The sequence below is a fragment of the Taurulus bubalis genome (genome assembly GCF_910589615.1).
Source record: "Taurulus bubalis genome assembly, chromosome: 2".
Lineage (NCBI taxonomy): Eukaryota > Metazoa > Chordata > Actinopteri > Perciformes > Cottidae > Taurulus > Taurulus bubalis.
The window spans coordinates 8,516,043-8,532,073 of record NC_136590.1 but is presented as its reverse complement, the minus strand read 5'-3'; the positions used below and the strand labels follow the sequence as shown (position 1 = coordinate 8,532,073).

The window sequence follows — 16,031 nt, the reverse complement described above, 5'->3', positions numbered from 1 at the left end:
GCGCCTGAGGTCTGCTCTCGGTTTATCTCTGTGGCTCATTAGGTTCAGCAGGATTCTTCACTGTCTGACCTTCCCCTCTTAATTAAGTAAAAATAAGATTGTGGGCCTATTTGGGGGCACATTTTCACTCTATCATATGGAAGTATGGGTTGTGTTCATTTTCCATTTTCTAAATGAACGAAGACAAGAGAATATGCTAAACAATTGGTACTTGCAAACAGACAAACTTTTGACAGAACTATGCAACAATCCCCCGAGGAAAAGCATCACAAGCATAAGATGTGAATATGAGATATGAATTATCTTTCCCCACTACCACAGGTATGGTGGGGGCATCACAACTCTGATGCTCTGACGGAAATATAATTATCCTTCTGCCTGCTGATTTACAATAAGCAAACACTCCACACGCTCATGCAGATGCTGAATCAGATAGGATTATAATTATCAGTCTCAGCTTATCTGCCATCACTGCTCTCTGTCAACTTCCTGTTGCAAACCTTTCTGTTTACTCACACGGGAGCGATAGAATGGACATTTTGTCTCACCATCTTCCCCATCATTTTATCGCCCTGGCTCTGTGTTATTAAATTATTGTCTCGGTCCAGTTCTGCTCTGAGAGGGACAGCCACCTGTCTATTTTAGCGAAGATAACATGACAGTTTCATCATCCTACACATCAGCCTCCAGACATTGATAGCCTTGCTGTCACACAGTTTCATCTGTAAATTTAGCAATATTACATGTTGGCATAAGAATTCAGTCATTTTTACTCTGGCAATCTGCTTACTAAGGACATAGAAGCATTTTCTCAGAGTGAATATATGAATACAAGACCTCACATTTCCAGTGAAGGCATACCCAAGATTATGATGTTCCTGCTTCCAGTGTTCTTTCACACGTTCTCCAAAAGCATTGGCACTCTGTTTGTACAGGTCCTGTCAAAAGAAGCCCATGTTTGAAACTTTTGGGCCCAGCAATGTTGACTTTCTTCCCCTGAAACCGTCCAATCATTGTCCAGTAATGGCACTGGAAACTCTGCCTGAGAACAGCACAGCTTGCCTCACACAGACAAGTTTGAGATGGCAGCTTTCTGCTGTGCAGGCAGATGTTTGTTTGATTCTCAACAGACAGGTAATTAATTACCAATGTGTCTGTATGACCAAGGAGTACAGCGCTATGAAATGCATGTGGAACACGACTACACGTCCAACTCGGAGGAGGGCATTAGGAAAGATGTTCTGCCAACAGAAACTATCAAAGTACAGGCACCTCAGAAAATATAGCTCTTTAATTTGTTGTGATGTATGTATAATACCTCGCATCCTGCAGTACAATTTTTCAAGTTCCCTCAAAGTAGTGAGAAGTACCCACTCCAGGCACAATGAAATGCCGGAAGAATTTGAAGAAGAAAAAAAAAAGCACACTGTGTTATTATAAGTGGAAACAGTCTCAGCAACATCTCGACCTTGTATTGAATTAACATTTCTACGACGTAAAGAGGAAAGCATCAAGGCTGCATATAGCAAAATCCAATGCATTAATTTTCCATGTATCAACCCCAGCTGGGCAGCATTTGAATCATTTCAGACAAAGATAGTCTGACCCACCCCCCCCTCTTCTGAATGTTTGACCATGCGCTGCTTATTCCTCGATTATTATCTATTCACCAGCTTGGCTGTGCTTCCCTGGTCCATCACTGTCGGTGTCCTTTCCATGTTTGTTTAAAGGATGACATTTTGAATAAGAGATTAAACTGTAACCCTAGATCCCCTCTCCAAATAAGGTCAGTGAACACGCCTTTGTTATAAGCCGGGCCCAAATTAAACATTATATTCAATATGTGCAAAATGATATCTGTTTACGATTCAAGATGCCACCCGGCTCCGACCAATCAGATATTGAGACGTGAATGTATCTTGTCAGCACAAGCGGTCGACCATGTTTTCTCCGCTCTCCCTTCCTTACACACAGCCTCCACGATGCATACAGTTTCATGGTATTGTGTCATATCCTCATTTAAATGTGATCCCCTTTGACATGCCAGCACCGCGGGCTGAGTGATGTGTCCCCGGCTCCACTTATCTGATTTTGTTACCCATCGGGTTCGGGCCCAGGCGACTGCAGCATCACTCGTATCTCACCTCCGGCTGGAACGGCCCCCCCCCCCCAATGGCCTCTTGCATAAACAGCATGACTCATCACGCTAGGCTGTGACAACTGCCTCTTTTTTTAGGGTGGCCCTGATCCTTCTTTGTTTTAATTTAGGGGCAAGTAAGTGAAGTGAACTGACCCACTATTTTCTACCCACTAGGACAGACCAAAAACAGACCTCACAGGGTCATGTGCGCATGGCAAACCACATCAGACATGTTCACCACTGACCTTGTTTTAGCAGCACAGCTCACCAGGCTGTCATACTAGCACTAAAGGTATTATTTGGGTTATTTCTAGGGACAAAAGTGCATTTTGTCCATTTAGAGAGCCTGTTTCACACGGTTGGTTCTTGGGAAGATTTTCTCTTCTAATTCAGCCATTGTTTAAAGCTTTGGAGCGGTGCAAGGACCATCCACATTACTGTAGTAATGCAATTCATTATTCTTTAATGGAAATGGTCTTTATGCTCGGAGCACATGCTCGCACCTTGAATTTAAAATGGGTTCCCTATTTCTTGCGTTATTTTAAACTGCATATGAGTCGGCAGTTTTGTGAATGGCAGTCGCCTAATTGAACTTTTGGTGGCTGGGGGTGAAATCGTTGAGAGAGGGAAACGTCAGGGTTCTGCTTCAACCTGGGGTTTGAATGTTTACCATACGTTTGAGCTTGACTAACTTTGTTGTATCGCTCCTGCTCCATGGACAGGAAAATTCATTAATATAGTATGCATCACAAAGCCGGGGAATTGATTAAACGCTGGAAATATGGCTATACATGTCAATTAGCAACTGCAGCCTAAACAGCCTTTCAAGTTTAACGTATTTAACTTGGTGTTTTTTACATCAAACTTTTCCATTACTGTATTTTTTTTTTTACATTACCGTGATATTTCCACCACAATTCATGCACATTTGATGTTTAAGTTGTTTGATCGGAAGCTTAGAACAAATAATATAGCAGTGAAAGCGATTGGTGTGTCACTTTGTAGTGAAGTAAACGTCTTTTCCTGTTTCAACATGATAGAGCCAGATGCACACAGCAATGATTTCCTCAAGTATGAACCCGACGAGCCTGTACAGAGCCCTGACCTCATCCACATCCAACTACTTTGTGATGAACTGGAGCGTTGACCGTGAGCCAGATCTTATCACCCAACTTGGCTGAAGCATCGTCATCCCTTAACCTCTGCGGTCAACCTCCCTAATGCATACTAATAATCATAGAGTGGAAGCATTCTCGTGATCGTGATCTCTCAGGAGTGGCTGGTCAAGGTCATTGTGACCTCACGCTCGTCCTGTTCTCCTACGATACCTCGGGAACGCCTCGAGCAAATGGCTTGAAATGTGGCACCAAAGTCTACTTGAATGTAAGGTTGGACTGATTTAGAATTTGGTCGAAAACATGGCCATGGCTCAAGAAGTCATATGTTAAATGTGAGAATTTCACACAAATGTCAGATGGGATAAAACGATGTAAACTGCAACACGACTGGTTGGTGGTGGCAGTAATTCTAGTTCGCTGAATAAAACTCAGGGAAATACAAGCAGCCGGCATCAGGATTTTGAATTACTGACAAAGTGAGCTTGAAGTCCACCCCTGTGCTACATGATCACCCAAAAAAAACGCTCTCCTATCACTTCAGTTTGACATTATTCCAGCTCGGCAGTGTCGTCGCAATCACGGAAGTTCCAAACTCTACTTTCGTCCAGCTTTATCTACTGGTGTTTTGTTTTCCTCTTTTCTCTCCTCTGTCAGCCTCCGTTCATAATTACACGAGGCTTAGTAGTGTTTTGAGAAGTCTTTGATCTGTCTCTGAAGAGCACACTGATTATGCAGTAGAAAGATACCCAGGCTCGTGGTTTGCTTTTCGCTCGTGTCGGTGGGGTCATTTGACAGTGAAGGGGTTTGTTGTGGGGGTTTTCATTTTCTGTCCGTCTCTGTGCTGCAGCATGTGAGCAAGCTCGGGTGCACCCATGCTCTGAGGGTGTAATGTGAGGGTGTGTGTGTATATATATATATATATATATATATATATATATATATATATATATATATAGCCGAGTGATTGACTGTACAGGTCAGTGTTGAGGGATAACTGCAGTGCATTAGGCCGACACCAAACGCAGCAAATCCTTTGTCAGTTAATGGTAGCTTAATGCCCTAAGATGGAACGGCAATGGAAATCACAGGATTTTAAGGGGATTGTCTCCCTGGTATTTGTTGCTAAGTCATCATGGACCAGTGTGCTGTTGCCAAGCGCAATTTTAATGATTGCACTCAGAATAATTATGTAGTTTTGCAGAAACAACTACCGTATATAATACAGGACCATATTCTTAGCCAGAGAGGTATGAAAGTTGCTATTTATAAACCGAGGAGAAGGCAACGTTATTATCCAGGATGACTGACATTTTAATACCATCGTGATTCCACTGCAGAAGTGTCGCTATACAGTACTTCTGTGTATTGGGTCAGATATTTTTCCAATTAAATAAAGATGCAACATGGCTGTGAATGAAACCAGATATTCCTAAACTGGTTGACAAACCTCATGGATGATGAGGGCAAGTTATATTTTCGCAGAACTACTGCACAATAGTTGTTAAGCTTCACTGTTCTATTCGTGGTTTAGCATGGCACCATAGGAGTTATGTATGTATGTATATATATATATATATATATGAACTTAGTGTTCCTTTTAATGTCACAAGTCTGATACTGTGACACGATAAAACCAGATTTGCTGTTAATCCACTCTGTTAAAGCACTCAGAACATTCTCATACGTCTCCTCCTTATGCACAGCATTTATTGAAAAGCCATGTGTGCATTGCATATATTTCCACATTGCTATTTTATATTCACATTACATTTCAAGCACTTTCAGTTGTGCATAAAAAGAGTGATAGAGGAACTGCTAGATACTGCAGTTCCAGTACGAGACTTGATGCAGCCTAACGGCCGCTCATTGAGCCTCCTAAGCCTGAGAGTGTGTGCTGTACACGTCATTAGTATCCATCCCTGCTGTGTACGATGCTAGAAATTACCACCATGAAAGACTCCTGCTGCTGTGTGCATGGTGGACTTCTTATCCTTGCTCTCTAGCCTACGGACACTGTAGTCTTATTATTTTTCTTACTCTCTTTGTCCCCCACTGAATTGTACTTTTCTTCTGTCACGAACGCACTCGCCGTGGTCGGTATGCTTCTTTGTGATGAATGTACAGGAAGCCTGTAATTCATACGTCTGCTAACATGCAGGCCAGGTGGAGATAAGACCTGGAGGATGGATGCATGCTGCAGCGGCTGCTTGTTCTAATCAGAATGCATCGGCTCACTCTCTCCTTCCCTCTCCTCTTTGTCTTCCTGAAGAACATTATATATCTTCTTTCTGTTCCACTTTTTTTGGTTCTCATTCCCTTCCCCTTTGTCGCTTTCTCTCTCTGTGCCGTTCTGTCGCTCCCTCCTTTGTTGCCTTCTAGACACGCTGAGGTTTCAAAGCTGACGGGTAACTACAGAACTCCCCTGCTGTTCTCAGATTCCTCCCAGCCATCCCGAGCAAAGACAAAAAAAAAAAAGAAATGCACACATTACCACACACGGGGATAGACAACATGAAAATACTATAATAAACAGGTGCGTGGCTGTAGATGTAGAGTTTGGATGCAGCAGAATTGAATGTGAGAGAAAATAGACAGATAATGAAAAATGAAGCGAAGAGAAGGATCCATGCACAAGAATAGAGATGGGGTTTGTCGATGAGATGTATAATCAGGTAATAATAGATAATAAAGGTGGCTGTATGAAGCTACTTTACAATCAAAAATCTCATTTCAATATTTTCTATTTTTTCCGTTTCATAAAGATCTTCGTTAGTACACATGTTAGTCTTAACTGCACATAACATCAGAAAATCCAATCCAGGCTTTTTGCTAAGTCTTTCCCAGAAGGATTTGATGGTATGGAGCTTTTAAAGTGTCTCATTAGTGTCACACACCGGAACTATTCAAGGAACACGTCACCCACATAATGAGCATTTTTGAGACGGTAGTGGCGGAAGTGTTTTAAATAGTTTGTTTTGCGAGTAAAGTAAAGCAAGTCCAACTTCTTCGAGACTTCAAGGTCACGCGCGTGAGTAAAGGATATATCACATATTTCTTTTCACGTTATTATTCCGAACACAAGGGATAGCAACACAGATAGCAAGTTGGTAAATGATTCTCTGAGGACTTTTTGGACACATCGAACTGGAGCGGAGGATCTGGGGATCGAGCCGATCTTCTGGTTGAGGGACGACCCGCTTCCATCTTCTGAGCCCCATGCTAGTTTGCAAAGAAGAGGCGGCGGGCACCTTTTAATGGTTCAAATTCACATTAAGCCTCCCAGCATGCTCGGCGGCTGACCCCGCCCTCCAGCTGCTGAGATCAATCATTTCTATCAGTTTTAAGTCACAGTAATGTTTGTTCGGACCTCAAGCCACAAGTAATTAGTGCTGGAACGATAAGGCAATCTACAGACACTTATTTGACATCATTTTCGATAATCAATGGATTTGTTTGACATTTGTCAAGTAATTGGAAATGTAACGTCCGCATGGTTTGGACTGTTGGGAAGCAATTTCAAGATGCCGCTTTGGGCATTCACTATTATGTAAAAGACAAAAGCGTCCATTACATTTCTGAATCAAAAGAATTGTCAGTTGCGGCGCCAACAAGAAATATGTTGATGCCATAAATCTACTTCTTCCCTTTCGCAAAGTACTGGCAACAACACCCAGGTGGGGTCTTGTGCTAAGAGGGTCCTTCTGCATGCAGCACAAGCACAAAGTCACTCACACACTCACACCTTCCCCTCGTCAACAGCAGACGCACACGATTCACCTCAACTGCTTGGCGTTGTTGTGGCACTCGCGGGGAAAATCAGGCTCTTAATGAATAATCCTATTAGCACATGAAAGGTAACATCTGGCTTGTTCCAAGAGCAGTCATTCTTTCATACGAGAGCAATTTGTCTTCTGGATGAATGAATACCCCCTCCTGTCGAGGTAGGGCCACGGGAGGCGAATATCTACTTCCCCGCTGGTTTGGAAACCATGCACCCACACACACATGCCATATTTACTCGTTTCGGGCACGCATGGGTCGTGAAAACTGAAAAAGGTGTAAAGGAGAACTTTGACATTTCTCCCCGTCAGTGTCACATGTCTGTGTCAGAGCTCTGTCGTAGCTCCGTTCTACCTCTGCCTCTACATCTGGAGCGCTGGTTCACGGAGGGTGACTTGCGCGGCCTCCTTTTTATTGCGAGCACATAAGTGGCGGAGCAGTCGCTCTTCGCCTTCCTTCGCTGTCGCGCGGTGCAGACTGATGCCTAAAAATAAAGATTGGCTTTGAAACGCTGGGCCGTCACGCCCATCACTCCTGGACGGCCGTGCTCAGGTTGGAGGGAGCCAGGCAGTGACATCGTCCCCATCCTGTCATCTTGTATGGTTGTTTTTGCATTAGATGAATGAGCCGGTATGCACTTTTCATGTCACTCTTGGGTGCCGGCTCTTAATACCCTTCAATTGTAAAAAAAAAAAAAAAAAATCTAATATCATCCTCCTATTACTTCGCTCAGACAATGTCTATCTCTCCCTCTATCGCTCGCTCTCTTTTTGTCTATCTTCCCCCGGTCCTCTCCTCAGTGTCTGCGCAAAGTGAAATAGAGCAGAGGGGAGATTGTATCAGAGCGTTGATGTGAGATATGGTTGAAGGGGAGATGGAGAGCGATGGCGGGAGGTGAGTGGGAGTGACATGCGTTTCCCCCCCCCCCCCCCCCCCCCCCCCCCACACACACACACACACACACACACACACACACACACACACACACACACACTCCAGTAATCTGTACGGAGATGGTGACTTCCCCCCCCCCCCCAGTCCATTAATCTAGATTAATCTTAAATTAAGGTCTTTCATCAGATGCAGCCAACTGTCAGACGCCCAGCTCTCATTACGCATTCCTCTGTGCTGCCTCCGTACGTGGGACAGACGCTTTTCTCGCAAGAATTCTGCAATTGTGCTTTCGGTTCAGATGCCACTGTGGTTTATGTAACGCTCCCTCAGCTGCTCTAAGACTGAGAGGAAATGCAGCATCATGCAAGCCCTTGTACGCAAGCACTGTTTTAGCTATGCATGCGGAGCCAGTCGGGTTAAATCTGGATCGAAATCCTCTCGGAAACAGAGAACTGACCTGCCAGATGTGATTAATGTCGGCTCGCAGTGCGTTTCCCGCCCCGCTGTTTTTTTTTTTCTTCCCCAAAGATATGAAAATGTTTCATCTTTAAAGTTTTCTAAACTGACTGCACGGTCTCTTAAACTCGGCACCAACACGTTCCACAGCCGCTGCCTGAAATCTCCCTGAACCACTTCTCCCCAGCGAGGCAACTAAGCTGAACTAAAAAAATAAAAAAAAAAAATCAATCTGAGATTTACCTCCTTTCATCTGCCACACGCATTTGATGTTTGATCAGCCGACTAAAACGGGAAAATCTCCAGGCAACAAAACATTCCCTGTGGATAATCCCGGGCTCAGTCCCACAGAGCGAGCGGGTCCCTCGGATTCCCCTCCTCCCCAGAGGTTATTTGATCAGACTCCCAGTTGCAGACCGAGAGGTGAAACAGAGGAGAGGACAAGAGTGGAGAAGAGCGACTCACCTCAGACTGTGAATTACTGACGTAAAGGATGCGTTAGCCTAGATCCCTGGCGTTGCCCGTGCATGCCCGTTTCCTTAGTGGATTAGAGGCGAGCTGGAAGAGGAGGCTATGCCATGGCAGAAGTTAAGAGGACAGGCGGGCGGCGGCACGCATAGAGCGGCGGCGGCAGTAGTTGGAGGAGTTGTTGCACATCGGCGTCCTCTGATCCAGTGGCGCGAGGTTCCTCTCAGCCCCAGCCAGAGTCAACACTCCCCCTCTCTTTTCCTCCTCTCCACCCGTTCCCCTTTTTCCTTTCTCCGCGCGGCGTCGGCAGGGGCTCGCACTCACTCACTCACACACACACACACACACACACTCATACAGACACACACTCACACAGACACACACAGCGGCTGAACTCCGGACGCCTCAGCGACAGAGCCCACGCAGGCAGAATATCCCCATCGTGCCGCCGCAGTTCTCCTCTCTGGCTTGCTCCTTTTTTTTTCTGTGCGTGCATCTGAGTGTGTGTGTGTGTGTGTGTGTAGAGAGAGAGAGAGGGAGAGAGAGTAAGACGGACAGAGAGAGGTAGAGAGATAAACGGAGAGGGGGAGGGAACACGGGAGAGAGAGAGAGCAGAGGGAGGAGGGGAAGGTTGCAGGGGAGAAAGTACAGCTCCAGTTTGGGCTTCATCTGGCAGGTTCATGCATCATCCCTTTATCTCGTCATCAGTGAGAGCGGTGACCTCACTTCCTTGGAGACCACATGCTCGTCAAAACTTCCTCCGTCAAGTGGGTCCGCGAGAAAGACCCGGACGGGTCCGCATGCGTCCCCGTGTCTTTAACGCTGGTGCGTTGAGTGATGCTCGTTGCGTGTATCAGTCCTCGAGTGTTTCCTCACACGTTCCTTCACCTCTCTTCGTGTGGGAAGAAGATTCCATCTGCTTGTCCTCCCTCTCAAGAGTTTGTTTGCCTGATCTCATCTGAGCGTTTCATCCGTCAGTGGTGGGATAGTTGGCATTTAACACCGTTTGTGCAGAAGACCTTTTTGTGTGCGTTTCCCTCTTGGACTTAATATGGTGTATTATTGTAGTGCTCAGCGAATGTAATGAGGGAAGATATGAACCCTCTCGGTGGAACCTTGATCATGGTGTAGTGTTGTTGAAGTGGAGCTGTATTGTATGCCTGGCTGGATGTTTTCAGAGCCAGAGCTCGCCCTCAACCTCTCACTGGGAAACTCCTCGCACTGCTTTAAGCCTCCGGTACCATGGTAATGAGCTGCAGCTCTCCAGACAGCTGCTGCCTGCGACTGTGTGTGTGTGTGTGTGTGTGTGTGTGTGTTGTGGCATTAAAAATGTGTGTGTGAATTTCTTCTTATCCCCGATGAGAACCGGCGAACAGGCCTGTACACAACGCACAGCCAATAACACAGACGGTTAAGACTCGACACACATCATTCAACCTTCAGAGACCTTGTGGAGGCAATATGCAGTAACTTTTACTTAAACTCACTCTTCAAATTTGTCAATAGTAAAATTAATATAATATATAATATTTTTACCGTGTATGGAAATCGGCTTAAATCCACTTGGACCACTGTGCATTTATCCTTTTTTAGCAAAAGTATTTTCTTATAATAATTCTTTGCGATCTTATTCTTCATAATCGTTCACTTCTCATTATGAAAATATATTAATGCAACTTTATTGTTGTTATTGCTAATGTGTTTGTCTTTAGTTATATTTCCCTGTAGGTTCAAAGTTGTTACGATTTTATGATCGACTCATTCCTTATTATTGGATAATGTTTTGTCGTTAAAATATTTTTCTCATCATCATTAAAGCCTTTTATTGAGAGGTCACGTCTTGTTCATACATTTTTGTAATTCATACATTTTCAACTGGTGTTAAATGTATTTACCACACAGGATATCTGTCATATTTGTGAATTAAAATGATTGAATCCTGCATATAACATGAAAAATGTTCCAACAAGTGCGTAAGTAGGAGTTAGCTGTACATCTGAATGTGTATATATATTTACACACACCAAAGATATGCCTTTTGTAGTAGTGGTCATAAAATCAGGGTGTCAGTGTGTCCTGTGGAAGAAAGTGCAAACACATTTTTAGAGACTGAAAAGAGCGATGTTGCTGGTTTATTACAGCCGGGTTCACACTTTAAATCCATTAGACCGCCTTCCCTTGGTTATCACCTTCTCTCTCAGCTGAGCCCTTTATGACACGTGTGAATAACAGAAAGTTGCGCGTGCTTTGTTCCACCCTCTGACACAAGATACCCCTATTTTCTCACTGCACTCCCAACACCGTTCTAGAGACCAGGCTTCTTGTTCTGGGGGGGCGGGAAGACATCTGCTTCACAGCCAATGACGGGCTGGCGGTTTGACAAAGGAGAAAGCTGAATAATGTTTGTTAAGATTTTACCTTGGGACATTGCAATGCAAGTGTTTTGGATTTGAACCCAGGGTTAATGACATTTGTTTAATGGCTAGAACTCCCCTGGTAGGGGATGTCTACTGTTCGTGGGTCGGAATAGGCCTCGCTGTTTTCTTTTATTGGAATCTGTTCAGCTGTGTTGCTGTGTAAGCACACTGTTTCTCAGCTGGATACACCGATGGCATTGGGTAAGTCACTGGAGTGACTCTATTGATTTCATTACCTCAGAGCCAAGCCCTTGGGGGACTCCTATGTGATGCCCTTGTCCCCCTCTGTGTGTATGCTAAACACAGTGCTGTGTCTTTCGTTTTTTATTTTTACTGCCGTTCTGTTCCACAAATTTCTTGTCACGATCAAATACAGGCTAAACAGCGGAGAAGTCTTACAAAAAAATGACATTATTTGAAATGCAGCACCAAAAAAAAAAAAAGTATTCTGTCATCATTTGGTGATTGTTATACGCATATGTTACCCCCTCAATATCACCACAATATCACACATGTGGATCCTTTACAAAAACGCAAAGATTGTCAGATTAAATCTCGTCGCATCCTCTTCAATAACATTTTAATGGACCTTCTGTGATTTGAGTCTGAAGTGGTTCTTTTATATAGACTACAAATGTATTGAATTACCAGAAAACATTGTGAGATATATATTGTTATTAAGACATTAAATTACCTATGAGGTTAAGAATTTTGGCCAAATGGCCAGCCTTACAATAGGTTATCTAAAGCACCATTGTTACACAGTTGTTGCACTCCTGATTCCCAGATGACATACGTATGAAAACTTTCATTCATAGCCTCACTACCGATCTGTCCCCTGAGCTCCTGAGTGCATTCATCCACACAGAGTGAATTAGAGTGAGTGTCATCGGCGTATGGAGCCGAACTACGAGATGGTGAAGAGAGCTGTCAGTTTACGGTGGCTTTGATCTTTCAGCAATCATGAAAGAGAAAGAGAAGGGTGTGTGTGTGTGTGTGTGTGTGTGTGTGTGTGTCAGCTGACAGACTGATATGATGTGTCTGCCGCACTGCCCCAGCAAGTCTCCGAGTGAGACGTAACGCTGAAAGTGTGCCGAGCAGATACGTCGGTGAGTCTCTCCCCATCTGCTGCAGTCTTTTGGTCTTTTCATCTTTTCAGTCGGTCAAAAAAAAAAAAAAAGCATCTAGAGCAGGGGCGTCAAACATCCGGCCCATCAGGGGGTCCAGCTCGGCCCGCCGGATGACTGTTAAACTTACAGAAAAAATAAAATAAAAAACATTTACCTAACGAGGAATACTGTGGCGGTTAGGATTGCCGATCTTTCTGCAGATTTGGATAACCAAAAGAAGCATAAAGTCAAGTCATTTGTAGCATTTTCAGTTGCAATCGATGAGAGCACTGACATTTATAAAGATGTCGCTCAACTGGCCGTATTCATGAGACTTTGGCGGTCACCGAGGAGTTCCTTGAGTTGATACCTATGACAGACACCACTACTACAGCGAATTACAATGGACTGGAGTGGACTGGACCCGTGGTGTCAGTGAGGCTACAGACGGCGCACCATCAATGATCGGGAGCAAAATAGGCGTCGTGACGAAATTCAGGCAGAAAGTACGAGCTGCAAATGGAGGACAACGTTTTTGGACATTTCACTGTATTCTGCACCAGGAGGCATTGTGTTGCAAAAAAAAAATGGATCAGGTCATGAAAGTGGTTGTCAAACGCGTCACAAAGCGAGGGAATCTGCAGAGGAGAGCCCAGGCAGATCAACAGTGGGCTGATGTCTGAGTTTTTGGTCTTTTTGTTTCTAGTTTATTGTAGAAAGACTTTAAAATAGGGGTTATCATCCAAAAAACCTTCACCAATGATTTAAACATAGAGAAATATTGTCGTTATGTAAGCGTTATTATGCTATGATTTTACTGGTCCGGCCCACTTGAGATCAAAATGGGCAGCATGTGGCCCCTTAACTAAAATGGGTTTGACACCCCTGATCCAGAGTGTCAGGCGGGTTAAAACAACGTAAAGCTCAGAACAAGTGACAGAGAGCGAGATATAATGTTGACATTCGATGGATGCCGTTAAAGATGATATAAATATCGACTTTCAAGGTACCCCCAGTTTGTTTTGAGCAGATTTGATGTCGCCAACTCAACTCACAATATTTAAAGCTCCCCTCCCCCCCACAATCTGCCACGCCAAGCGTGCAATGGTCAGTGGCATCTATTTCCTTAACACAGAGCTTTCTTTTGAGAGAAAGTGGCTTCGGCTCAATGGGGTTTCCTGCGTAAATGTATTTGTCTGTTCAAGGAAGTATAATGCTTTGATGTATTAGAGTGTGAAAGTGCTTCCTCAAGCTTGTCTTAGTTGGACGCTGTGAATGAATGGCATGGCGGGTCACTTTCATGGCTGGCTGCCCAGGTTGTCCGTGGTTATTATTTATACCCATGTATTTATAAGTGTTTATCTGGACGTCACCACACTTTAGGCCAAATGCTGGCGCCGAGGAAAATTAAGTGTGAATGGTTTCATCTGGCCTCGAACAGGTTCTCCGCTCCTGTTGCCATTGGCTGACCCTCCTGCCTGACACCTTGTTGGCCTGATGTTTGAGCCAAGTGGACTCGCTGTTGAGTCCTGCAGCCGCGGCCAAGTACCGTGCATGTGTCGGCTCCGCCTCCCTTTGACAGGCCAGTGTGAAAAGTGCTCTACTGTGTGTGTGTGTGTGTGTGTGTGTCTGGGAGAGTGTGAGAGGGAGAAACTGAGGTGGGCAGATTGATTTTCCCCTCTGATATAGCAGTGAGACACTATATAGTGATTTTTAGAGCAACTGCATCAAGTCTTTATTGCTCCTATGAAACAACAGCACAGCATACAGTCTTTAAATCCAGTTACTTTTAAATAAATAATAGGTATATTGTAATTGATATTTCCATGTATTGAATTTCAGTGGAATCTTATCATTACAATCTGATTATATTGTTATTTTACTAAGATTATGTTTTCCAAATGAATGAGATTGAGATATTAAGGTTTTCTTTCTAATGTGTATGAAGAGTTTTGTCTTAGTTAATGCCTAAACGCAGAGCACAGTTTATTGCTTTGAACACACAAGTTATTCAATTTAAATTTGTACGTAATTTGTTTTATAAATAACTCCTGTAATGACTGAGTTTTAGTTCGAAAATATACAAATGAACTATACAAGAATAGGTTTATGTTTGTATGTGTATTTTGCACACGCTATTTCACTTTTCAATGTGAATTGTCCACAGAAAATCACCTCAGTGGGAATTTTATTCTGTTAGTTAGTTCTGTTATTGAGGAGGCAAATTGAAGAGATCTCACCGTGTGCTGTTAGCTGACCATCGCCCAATACATGATGAGTTTGCATTATGGGAAGCATGTCTTCATCCCTCTCGGATTAAACAGCACAGTGACGACGTGAGGTTTTCTGTGTGCTTGTGTAATTTCCGTTGTAATGGGCCAGCAAATTCATATTTCATCCGGCCTGAAGCTAATAGAGAGAAAGAGGGAGTCATTTTTGTCCCTTTAGGTCATACCCCTCCTCCTCCTCCTCATCCTCCTCCTCATCTTTCTCTATACGTCTGTGTTTTCTCTCCTCCAGAGACGGGACAAGGCTCTCCGTCTACATCTCTCCAGAGACCAGCGTTCCATTTCCCTACTGGCTTAATTAGAGGCTTAAAACAATGCTCTGTTTATGGGGCAGCCCTTCACTACGAGAGCAAACATCATTTTTTTGCTTCTCCGCTGTCAGCCACTAAAGTGAGATGAATTATCAGAGAGATGCGAGCTACAGAGCGGCGTATGATGGATCTGGCCCTCCCCTCTAATCACCGCTTTTTCATTTCCGCTAAGATTCTGCCTCATTTGCCCTCGAGCTTATGATGGATATAGAGGCAGGGTTTCGGAAATCTGCAATTTCTGGACTACTGTGATAGATATGAGAAGTAAAGTATCTGTTTATTGTTTAGCTTGAGCAATAGTTACGCTAGATAAATGCTTGAGATTGATGACGGCTCAAGTGGTGGCCATTAAATGATTTACTTCCTTAAACATATTGAGATTTTTGTGTCCGTTTCCTCAGGTGCTTCATCATCTCCAGTGTAAGCTCAGTGATCAATCTAAAAATGATGGTTTCTTGCTTTGTATCTGAGGTCATGAGCTTTGGCTCAAATTGCTCCCTTGGATCCTTCCATGACGCACACTAAATGGGACACTCTTATTTTCAGAGAATTGCAATTTCAGACACTTATTAATCATCATTTTTGCATTATCACTGACACGTGTAGTGTTTTATAACTGCAATCAATCTGTCTGTCATCTCAGGAGTGTCCATGCTCTGGACACTACCATGTTGTCTGTGCAAGATATCAGAATTGTTATCACATTATAAGGAACTCCTTTTTTTTTTTATGTGATTTTAATTCAAATAAATGTACCATTTTGAGCCAGAAAAAAAAAAAAATCAAACTGTGAGCAGGTTTGTAAATTTAAAGCAATAAAAGGAGTTCCGTCAAGATTTCTTAACTTTTCTGGTTCTTGTGTTCTTTTGTTTTGGTCATTACTTGTTAATGCTAGGCAGGCAGCTGAAGAAGTATTTTCTCATTCCCTCCCCGTATCGCATAACACCGCCGCCCCCACACCAAAATCAGAATTGATTGGCCTGCGTGTAACTAGTGAGGCAGAGACTGCTTCTTTTCCTCGCCTGCTTTATTTGATTTCCTACCTTCCTT

At 43.7% G+C, this 16,031-nt stretch overlaps 1 protein-coding gene across 13 annotated transcripts in view; it reads left to right on the top strand.

Moving 5' to 3' along the window:
* Nucleotides 1-16,031, top strand: part of dock1 (dedicator of cytokinesis 1) — a 163,002-nt gene that overhangs the window by 88,615 nt on the left and 58,356 nt on the right. The window lies entirely within an intron of this gene.